The 11,442-nt window shown below is 34.7% G+C and overlaps 1 pseudogene; it reads right to left on the reverse strand.

Annotated features, from left to right (window-relative positions):
• Window positions 1-2,248: 2,248 nt before the first annotated feature.
• On the reverse strand, window positions 2,249-6,957 carry LOC105137061 (uncharacterized; annotated as a pseudogene).
• Window positions 6,958-11,442: the final 4,485 nt, after the last annotated feature.

The raw sequence follows: 11,442 nt of genomic DNA on the forward strand, positions 1-11,442 counted from the left end.
ATTAATAAAATTAACACTTAAAAAACATTAATAAAATTAAAGAATATTAATAAAATTAACACTTCAAAAAATATTAATAAAATTAAAAAATATTAATAAAATTAACATTTAAAAAACATTAATAAAATTAACACTTAAAAAACATTAATAAAATTAAAGAATATTAATAAAATTAACACTTCAAAAAATATTAATAAAATTAAAAAATATTAATAAAATTAACATTTAAAAAACATTAATAAAATTAACACTTAAAAAACATTAATTAAATTAACACTTAAAAATATATAATAAAATTAAATGAATACTTAAAAAAAAAACATGTGTTTTAACGTGTACAGTGAATAAAAAGCAGCATTTAACTGCATTTTAAATGTAAAAATTACGTGGGATTCATGCACAGTAAACTAATTTTTTTTTTTACCAAACGGCTGCAAACTATGTTTTAATTAAAACGCAGTCGCAGTCGCGTAAACAAACTTGGCCTAAGAAGGATTCTTGAAAAGCTTGGTCACGTTCAAAGTATGTGCACTACTATTTATTGTGGCAATAGTTCTACCATTAAACTTTCAAGAAATCCAGTTTTACATGGAAGTAAGCATATCAACATGAGGTTTCATTTCTTACGTGAGCTTACAAGAGATGGGATAGTAGAGTTGATGTAATACAGTATACAAAGACAAGTGTTTGATATCATAACCTCTCAAACTGGAGGTCTTTCTGAAGCTGTAAGATAAACTTGGCATGTGTGTAATGTCCTGAGTAAACTAAATGCAGAAGTGCAATTTAGCTTAAAGAAGGATGTTGAAGTATTAGAACTGCTAAGACTTATTTGTATTTATTTCTTGGTTACTTATTCTATTAATAATGCCTTAACTTGAAGGGTAATCAATTCTTGTTCGAATTTATCTTAGATCCACTTACATATTCTTAGGAGTTGCGAACATGAAATTTAAAATTTGTTTTTCTGTTGATATCTTTTTCTTTGTAACAGGCTTGTACAGAGCCATTGTTTTTTAAATTCAATAATTTAATCTTTCACAGTTAAAACTTGAGACTTTGTTATGAGATCCAACAGAATTGATTGTCCCTTTCATGAATACTATTAAGTAATTGGGAAACCCAAGGGCAAGACAGATATTAAGATAAATGTCCATGCATTTAGTTCTAGTTTGCCTTGGAAATTAAAGAAGAGAGTACAGGATGGTGCCTTGCTAGTCATTGAAACTTGAAAGGAAGATACGTAACCCATGTATCTTACATAGTTTGATACGTGTAAAAATTAAATTGGTGAGAGAACTCCAGTAGGAAAGTCATGTACGTTGTATACGGGGAGAGCCTTTAATTAGTTGAAGTGATAAATACACCGTGTCTCTAGACTCCCTGTTACATCCTGAATGACGAGGCTGGAATTTTTTTGGAGTATTTGGGTGAACTCTGAGAGTTCATTGTCACGGCCAGCCATGGCTGGTAGGGGTTAGCACCCAAAGAAGAAGAAGAGGGAGGGGGGAGAGATTTTCAGAATCCATCATTCATTTCATCATAATTTCAATGATGTCCAAACCCCAACGCGATTTAAGACTTGGATGTTAATTTCAATGATGTACCTCTGCTTGCCTAACGAAGTCTTTGCAGCCGTCCTTCCCGGTTTCGCTCTTACAGTCATCAAAAGGTAGGAACAGCTGAGGGGGCTCCGGTAAAGTTTTAACGGAAAAGTTGGACAACGAGTTCCTCCCTCAAACCCTAATGCTTGCATCAACACTAGTTTTTTTACCCCCAAAAAATTCCAAACACATTTTCAAAAACTACAAGAATGATTTTGGTGGTTTTCCTTGTTTACAGGAGAGAAAAAAAATACTTATATGAGGGCGAGAAATAGGCGGCTCAAAAAATGAGAGAAGGAAAATACATAAAAAAGAGATAAAGAGGGAAAAGGAACTCAGGAAGAAAATGAAGAGAAAAATCGGTAGAAGAACTCCACCTTCGTACACTTCTTCACATATACACACCTATCTGAGCCTGAGCCTGAGCCTGAGCCTAGTGAAGCCCCACTGGTATCATCGGGAAGAAAATTATCACAGAAAAGTGGAGAAAATCATCGAAAACTTACCGGGTTTATTTTCATTTTTATTGCATAGAATGTAGAATAAAAACGGGGGACAAAAATATAGATGCTTGCTCTTTTTATCTAATTGAAGAAATACAATACTGCCCAGGCACGTACTGCAAATGAGAAGGACATCGCATGTAACCATAAACCACAGTACTCTGAATTGAAAAATCAGCCAAAAATATAGTCCATTGATGCAAATATGAGCTGGTCAGAAGACGGCAACCTCCAACATTAGCAGACCCACCTAAGAAAATGATTACCACATCTCACCTATAGAAAAGAAGTATTGAACACGGTCCGGCCACTAAATTGAAATTGAAGCAATTTACTGACATACTAGGAGTGTCAGATTACACTTATCATTCCCCTCTCGAGGCCAATAGGATAGCTGACAAACTTACCTAGGTCTGGGCCACCCCTGTGCATTACTCCTACGACCATGATCTGGGCCCTGAAATTTTTGTATTCAGACTGTAAGCTAGAGCAGGAGAAGCGTGACAAAATCTGCAAATACCCACAAAAACAATCCTCCTAGCTTCTCCTGAACTTGCCCAAACAAAGGCCTGCTAAATATCAAAAAGCTGCTTGCCTCGGTGGGTTGTGCATCAATAATTTTAGTGAAACACTGAACTTTTGGACATCTTGTCCATCCATACTCGTAAACTTGCCATGAATTTTAGGAAAAGGAGATCGTGAAAATAGAAAGATTTAGCGGTAGGGAAAAAATGAGAATTATTTCTCTTTACTCAATTAAAGAGTGAGACAACTCATCTAATTTAGTTCCAGTATGCCAAGTTAGTATCGATTGTACGCTTTCCCAAAAGCCTCGCGCCTTTGATGCTGGAACTCATCATATGTATCATGAGGTCTTGAAGAATAGTTTTCCATGTCATTCGAGCACCTGGCCCTTGAATCCATGTGTAAATTGTTTCCAGCATAACAAGGATTGGCTGAAGAACCATCATATTCAGAATAAGAGTGCTGTTTATGGCCACCAAAACCAGACACGGAAATTGGCTGCCTCGGTTGTTGCTGATGCATTTGGGCATTGCATTGAAGAAACTTCCCCCACTGTCTTGTGTGTGCCCCCCTTAGAATAGCCAATCTCTGCATGTAATGCTCTCCAATTTCCCTGATAGTCTAAAACCCACAAGACCAGACAAGATTAGAATTTCCTGATAAATACAGCAAGCGAGGAGATTTTGATAGGCACTCTTTGTTTTTTCACTAAACATAAAGATCACATCACAGTAAATTCATCAGAAAAAATAAACTTCATTGATGAGAAAACAATGGAACGCAACACAACAGTTCATCTTCTCTAATCAAATAAGTGAAGGGGAATAAAGAAAGACATCTAGAATAATCATACAACATTAAAATTCCTATACACACTAAAATACAATTTCCACGGTTGTGTGTCTTTACTCTCCATCAATAAGCCACACTGCCCTCTCTAACACAATTCCAGTAACAAGATAAAGAAGGAAATGGATGTGACTAAGAACAGACAAGATTCACTTTGTTCAATTTAATGGTTAAAGATTTAACCACAAAACACAAAAATGAAGGCAGTAAAATATTGACACAGGATTCATACAGTATTGATGCAGGTGCTTTCTGTAAAATTAATATCTGAAATTATGGTTCCTTAATTACTTTATGTTACTTTTTAATATTTCCTTGAAGGTTAATTGTTTTGCACGGTGATAAAGACTGCAAATCCTAGCCATTATATTACAGTTCTTTGCTGTTTCTACTGTTTTCCTCTTCCCACCTCAAGTCAATTATGCATATGCAAAATTTAACCACAAGAAACAAACAATTAAAGTAGATCTCACATAAAACAAATACCCAAAGATCAGATGAGCTACTCAGCTTCTGAATTAATTACAAATAACACACAGAGTCCAAAACACAGGTTTGGCAAATGATACTTGAATCAGCCAGTTACAATTCAAAAAACAAAAACTACAGAACTATTGAGATGGTTTTAATACCTCACGATGCTTGTAATTTTCTTCATCTTCTTCTTTGTCATGAATTCTAGAAAGCTCCATTGCATCTCTCTTGTACTCTAACTCCAGTTCTTCTAACATCTGCGGGAAAGTAGAGTAATCAAATTGATGGCCTGATTGCAAATCAGACCCCTGCCTCTCAATATCTCGTCCTGCAGTTCTATACCCAGCCGTGCTATGACCATGAACATCATGTGAGCCATAAGAGTTGCCAGCATAAAGGGGACATGCAGGAGATTTAGAATGGCTTGAGTGACTTCTACCTCCATCATTACCATAAGCTTCATCAAATGAAGAGTACGTTAAGCACTTGATTCGAGATGCCAGCAAAGATGGTAGCTTTAATTAGAGATACCATCTAGCATTCACATAGTGAACCAGCCGTTGCAAATAAGTCCAAATTTCCTTTCAGTAAAAAATTTCGTTTTGGAGACAATCCGGTCATTTCAGACCCATCAATGAATGATACTTCAGAATCGTACACATAATTCTTGAAGATAAGAACTTACCTCTTGCTGCAAACACATGACAAGCAATACATAGCATCATTAAATACTCAAAATTTGGGGAAACAATTGCTACAAACATTCGTGGAAACTTGTACAAGCCTAACAAACTATGAACATTGGATTACCAGTTTTTTATGGATGCCGAAAACATATCCTATGCTGTCCCTACCTTGTGGAGAACCCCTTGAGAATTTATGCAGATCCTCACAATGGTCTCCCTTAATCTTATCTTGTCTTCCAAACCTCTGTTGATATCGTGATGTATCATGTGGGTGACCTGGATAAGACCTCTGGGAATCAGAGTGTAGCAGCTGTGAACCAACAGGGCTTCTCTCAAGGGACCTAGATCTACTCTTGTGAGAACTAGAAGAGCCCTTCTGACCACCCTCCCCCTTGATCAGCTTGTGCACAGCATCAACACCTTTCGCCAAAATTAACCTATCCTTCCCGCTAACAATTATAAATTTCTCCTTCATTTTGATTTTACAACCTATGTCCTTCTCGATCCCCTGTATCACTTTCTCAGTAAATAGAGCTTTTATATGCTTGTCCCTTGCTGCAACCCTTTCAAAGAAATCTTGAGATTTGCGATTAGTCCCAAGAGTAGAGGGGCATCCCTGAACAAGTACCAGAAAGGATGCAACAACATTCAATCCCACAGCTAAAAATAAACTAAGGGAATAAGAAACAAACAACTAGACCTCTGACATTGGAAAGTGCAAGTAAAAAAGAAAAGAATACCAAAACGGCATCCCTCTTCTCTTGCATGTGAGTTAGCATTATTCATGCAGTAAAGTTATACAGCACCACAAAAGTAAACAGTGAAGTGAAGAATGTCGAGTCCAAAATCAAAGTGGTATGATTAGCAGGATGTCAATATCATCCAACCACAGTTAATCTAAAAAATCATTCAGTTTGGGCAATAAGTTTAATTCTCAAGCATGCCCGAGTTGGTTTTTTATACATTAACTCAAGATTTCATGTAAACCCGGCATGAAGGCAAAATAGATTCAAAGATAGTGCCACCAGAGCATAACAAAACTGCAGTTTTGTCGAGCTTGTCACGGGCTCCCTCCCATTAGAAATCACAAATAAATGACTTGTCATGCATAAAAGAAAGCTTTCATAGATAGAAGTGCAATATGAAATGAGAATGTGATGCGCTCAAGCATATGAAGAAAATTTACAAAATTCACCAACTTATTTTCCAACAAACAATACAATACCTGAGTAAAATGACCCGATTACCCACATATTTTACAAACCATTTCTTCCTCTTTCCTCTTCTTCCAATTCCGCTCCGTAGCCTTGGATTTAGCTTCCCAAAACTTTGCTTCTCGGCTCGTAAAATCAGTTGGGACAGCATTTGGGTCAGGAGTTTCCTCTTCCTCATCAGAGTCCACATGGGACCTTTTATTTATTTTTTCCATATCATGTGCACTATTGACTGTAGAGCCTGGAGGACCAGTATATTCCTTGTAAATTTCACTAAAATCATCGTCGATATCTGGATCCGGCCGTGTTGCCATTCCAAAAGGCACTTAACCTACTATATACCGGCCGTGTTGCCATTCCAAAAGGCACTACTTAACCTACTATAAAAAAAAAAAAAAACACCCTGTCACAAATGAAGTAAAATAAAAACAAGAAACCTGATCAACCAAACAGCAGGAAACTCGTTACAACACTAGAGCTGTTTTTTCCTTGCCTAACGAGTATCACAGTGATGTTAAACTTGTTCATAAAATCGACTGCTGTATTGTATTAACATCAGAAAGAGATGGTTCTTAGATGCCAAGTGGCACAAAAATTTTTGTGTCGGTGTAATTACATGCGATGCAGTCGAGAAAAAGATGAGAGCAAAAATAACCCAAATGCTTCACATCCTCCGCCAAACTAATAAGCAGCTGGTTTACCTTTTGGATTGTATAAATTTTGTATTTCAAGGGGGAAAAAACTCAAAAAGTAACTGAGACCTTGACTGCAAGTAACAAGCGAACCTTATTTTTCTTTATTCTGTTTTCTACTGGTGATTTTAAGCAGCAAGCAAATCGGAAACTAGGAAGAAGAAAAACATTTACCTGAGCGGGCGGGCGGAGGATAGAAAGGGTGATGCCAAGGCTTTCGCCGACGATGACCAGAGAAGGAAGCAACTAGGGCTGCGGGCTGAGTTCTTTGTGTTTCCCCCTCTCTCCGTTGGTTGGGACGGGAACTGCGATCGTTTTTATGGTCTGCATTTTGTTTCTTTGTCCCTGTTTCGGATACACCTCTCACAACACGGCTCGAGTTCGGGCTCGGATTTTCCTTTTTTTGATTCCTATGTTTGACTAGCTATTTATCTCACGCTAGGTGTAGTTCGGACTTCGGATTTTTTTTAATAAAAAAATTAGATATGCAAGTATTTTCAACATGTTTTATTACATGAAAATATTAAACTTAAATTAAAAATTTATGTTCATAGATTATGAATCATTTTGTATCGATAAATAAAAAAATTATTAAAAATAATTAAAAATATATAATAAAATAAAATATTAATATAAATTAAAATATTTAATCTTGCAGTACATATTATTTACTTAATTGTATTTAATAATTGTATTTATTAAAATAATATTTTAATAAAATTATTGTAAATATAAACACACATAAAATTAATTAAATAAAAATCAAATAGAAGAGACATATCACAAAGTTACTTTTATAAATTATTTTTTTAATCAAATGATAATAAATATAAACACACATATAAAATCAATTGAATAAAAATCAAATAGAAAAAAACATATCATAAAGTTATATTTATTAGAAATACTATCCAAAAGTTAATAATTTTTATTTTTAAAAATAAAGTTCAATTATATAAAACATAAAACAATTGTAGATAAATAGAATAATCTCTTAAAAAATTTAATACATACAAAATATTTAAACAAACAATCACTATTTAAAAAGGGCTACGTATATGCAAAAAATAAAAAATAAAAAATTAAAGAAAAAAAGTGTTAACTAAAACATTGTTTAAAATACATATAAAAAAATGTGATTTAAAAAAATAATAATTACAGATAAAAAAAAAAAGCAGGCATCACTAACCTAACCCATTTAGTGAAGGCTCATGTGAAGATCCTGTTTCTTTTTTAAAAATATAACTGGAATAAATAATATATCATATGTTCTAATATTTTTTTGAGAAAAGAATCTTGGACAATTTCTCATATGGTATTCATTTGATTTTGGTTATTGTGGTGATATGAAATTTCTTAAATTTCAATTATTGTAGTGGTTGGAAAAATATGATATATGTTTTTTTTATCCAAATACTAGTTTTCCACTTATTTTTAATCTAAAATATACAGAAAAGAGTCTATACATATTTACAAACTCATAGACAGCCTTTAAAAAACAACAAAATTAATCTGCAACTAAAAAATTTCTCAAACCCTCAATTTGGTTTTTTAGATGCTTTTAAGGTTAAAAAACATTTAAATAAAATTTTTATCACCAAATAAAACTATTTACATTAAAACCGAATATTTTTACTATCATAGTCGATGGTAATGCCAACTCTCTTTCCCTGTTGTCACAAAATTATGATCTTTCTCTTTTCTTTCAAATTAAAAAATAAAAAATAACAAAAATAAATTAATATATCAAAATTAAATTGAAAAATATATATATCAAAAGGATCAAATAGATAAAAAAATATAAAGTCTGAGGAGTGAAGTGAATAAATTTGATCTCACTATCTTTTAATTTTGTTCAAAAAGAATATAATCACATAAAAAGAATTAAAAATCAAATAAAAAATAAGCCATGAATCTATAATAAAACATAAAAGGATGAATAGCTGTGAGTACAGAATGTTTTGATCATATGAATTAAAGTCTTGTATAATAACTTTTTATGAATGAGAACTTGGACAGGGACTTAGATGCACATCAATTATCAAATAAATATCAGGCACACTCTAAACGCAACCAGAAATTAAAATTCGTGCATCCAGGTAGTATTCTAAATGTTATTAATTTTATGATTTGTATATTAATTGATGAGGTTTTAAGTTTATATTTTAAATATTATTAGTTTAAGCTTTATAAATTTTAAAATCATTAAAAATTTAAATAATTATTAATTTTAGAGTTTATAAAATTAATTAAAATACACCCAAGCTAGTCTAAATATTAATATTAATAATAATAAAAATGCTATAATAATAACAAAAATGCAAGGTGTCAGGATTCGAATCGTGGTCTTATGAATTTTTATAGTCTTACAGCCTATGAAACTCATTTTGTGAGTTGTTCAGGAGAGAAGGGTGGAATTGATGCGTACAAAACCCATTTTTAATTTTCACAGGCCCTGCGGGCATGGCTTGTTCAAGCCCAGCCGGATCTCCTCCTGTATCCAAACGCTGGGTTTCTAGATTCTTCTAAGACCCCCAGAATTCCTCTAGCTGGTTGTCATAGATCAGTCGTCATAGTAACCACTTACGATTGTGTTTATTTTGCCTTTGGTTATTTTTACAAGTCCTCTGCTCAAGAAATGACAAATTACCCTGGTAAATTTAATTCGCTTAACATTCAAGTTGTAAAATTCACATTGCTTTCTCAATTGCTGGAATATTACTAGATCAGGCATGATAATGTTTCTGATTAACCAATGAAAGATAGAGTTTTTGTCATGGGCTCAATTAAAAAAGTGTGTTTTCTCTCATGCTTTAATGCCAGCAAGCGTTACTCTATGTTCTCTCCATGTTATTCGTATTGAAGCTTCTTGTTGTAGTACTCTATTTAGATTCATTAACCACTGCTTGCAAATGAATTGGTGGGGAGGATTTTTCTTCATTTCTCTTTGCTTATTTTTGCAGGAGCTGGATTGTGCGCAAATACGATCAGAAACAAGTCCTGCTATCGACCCCACTTGTGTTAACAGGTATGCAGTTTATACTTCTATTTATCTATTTGGATTCAGTAGCCACTGCTCGTGATTGAATTGGTGGGGAGGATCTTTCTTCGTTCACTTTGCTTATTTTTGCAGGAACTGGATCGTGTGCCAATAGATAAATAGAAGTCCTGCTATCAATCCCACCTGTGTTAAGCAGGTATGCAGTGTTATACTTCTATTTGCTAGACCTCTTTAGGATTCAAGACTGTTTTTTGTTCAATGCAATTATTTCAGGAGATTTAGGTTGCTCAAAGTTGCTGTTTGAAGTTGTTTCTTTGGTTTTATCTGTTCTTCTGGGTTCTGCCACCACTAATATTGCCAGCCTGATTAGTATTTCTGATATAGGGATTGAGCTACAGGCTTGATAATTCACGCTTGGAAGGTTTTGGAGGTTCTGCAGTTGTGGCTTTTTTCTATATAGCTGCGGGCCTCCAGTAAGCTAATATGTACTGGGAATGTTGGTCGTCTATGGCATTTAATATTGGACCATCTCTAATTTCAACCTAGCCGTCCAACCAGTGGTGGTACTAATATTTGAAAAGTCCAGGAGCAATCAGCTGCATCCCATGTTTCTCAGCATGTCCTTATTCATTTTTTTCCTGTTTTCTTTTATGTCTTTTCATAGAAGAACAAGAAGTAGAAATAAATCTAATCTCTTCAAATTTGGGCTGAATATCTCGTGGCTGCACATGTTCTTCTTGTAGATTATATGTACAGACAGCTTCGAGGCTATCTTCTTCATTTCATTTTCCATTCATCTCCCTTGGATCATCCGTGGGTGTGTACTTGTTCTGGAATTCAGGCATCTAAAGCAGCATTCCAGTGGAGAAAGCATAGATGACATGCATTTGGGTCTGTGGTGAATCATTCTGAGTAATCTTCCAGGAATACATCATTTAGTTGTTTCTTGCTGAGTTTGTGGTCCGTATTGCTGGGAAATGCTTTGCTACCTGGCTACAGCAGCGTGCACTTTTGCAGCTTCACTACAGAGTTGGTAAGGTATCAACAAGAGTAATTAATTTACTAGAATCTGTAAAAATTTCTATCTGAACATCATTGCTGTATGAAATGAGGAACTGACTTGATGGCAAAAGTTATTCTGTGTATGCTTTGAAGGTTCTGGTAATTTACGATTCTGCATGGAAGGTTGAGGCAAGATTTCTCAGTGTTTCTTGGACCATTCGAGATGGCATTTCTTGTGACACCGAGGTGCTACTATCGATACAGAATGTTGCAGAGGCCGATTACTTTGCTTTCCAACAAGATTATCCTAGTTGTGCTCTGTCCTATGAAGTCATCTCTGACTTGGTGTTGTGTTCTGCGCCTTGTTTTGGTCAAAGGGACTCGTGCTTTATCGACAGGTTGCTGGGTGTAAATCCGAGCCTTGATGGTAAGTTGAAATGTGCTTTGTCGGGCGCATATGTTCTTGATGCTTATACGGGTGCAAGGTTAATCTTTTCCCAATTGGCGTTGGCACTTTGGCATAGTGGCTGCCTACATGCCAAATACTTGGACAATTGAGAAATTTCAACTTCTAAATCCATCTTTAAGTGAATTCTTAAAGTGCCGGTAGGCGTGTATAATCTCTCTGCAACCATCCGCGATCTCAGGGTGAATTATGACGTTTTAGTCTGAAAATCGCATGATCGGCGATTGGCAGACAAAAAAATTATTTGTATATGACTATATGGTTCTCTGTGGCTGCTGGCACACCCCCATTATCATCCTGAACCCGAGCGACAACCCGTTTGCGCCGCTCGTATATAGTTACTCCACATTGCCTAGGGATCCAATAAGGAATAAAAATATTCCCAGAAAAACAACAATATCACATGGCAAATCGAACGACAGAAAG

The sequence above is a fragment of the Populus euphratica genome, unplaced genomic scaffold (genome assembly GCF_000495115.2).
Source record: "Populus euphratica unplaced genomic scaffold, PopEup_1.0 scaffold2.1, whole genome shotgun sequence".
Taxonomy (NCBI): Eukaryota; Viridiplantae; Streptophyta; class Magnoliopsida; order Malpighiales; family Salicaceae; genus Populus; species Populus euphratica.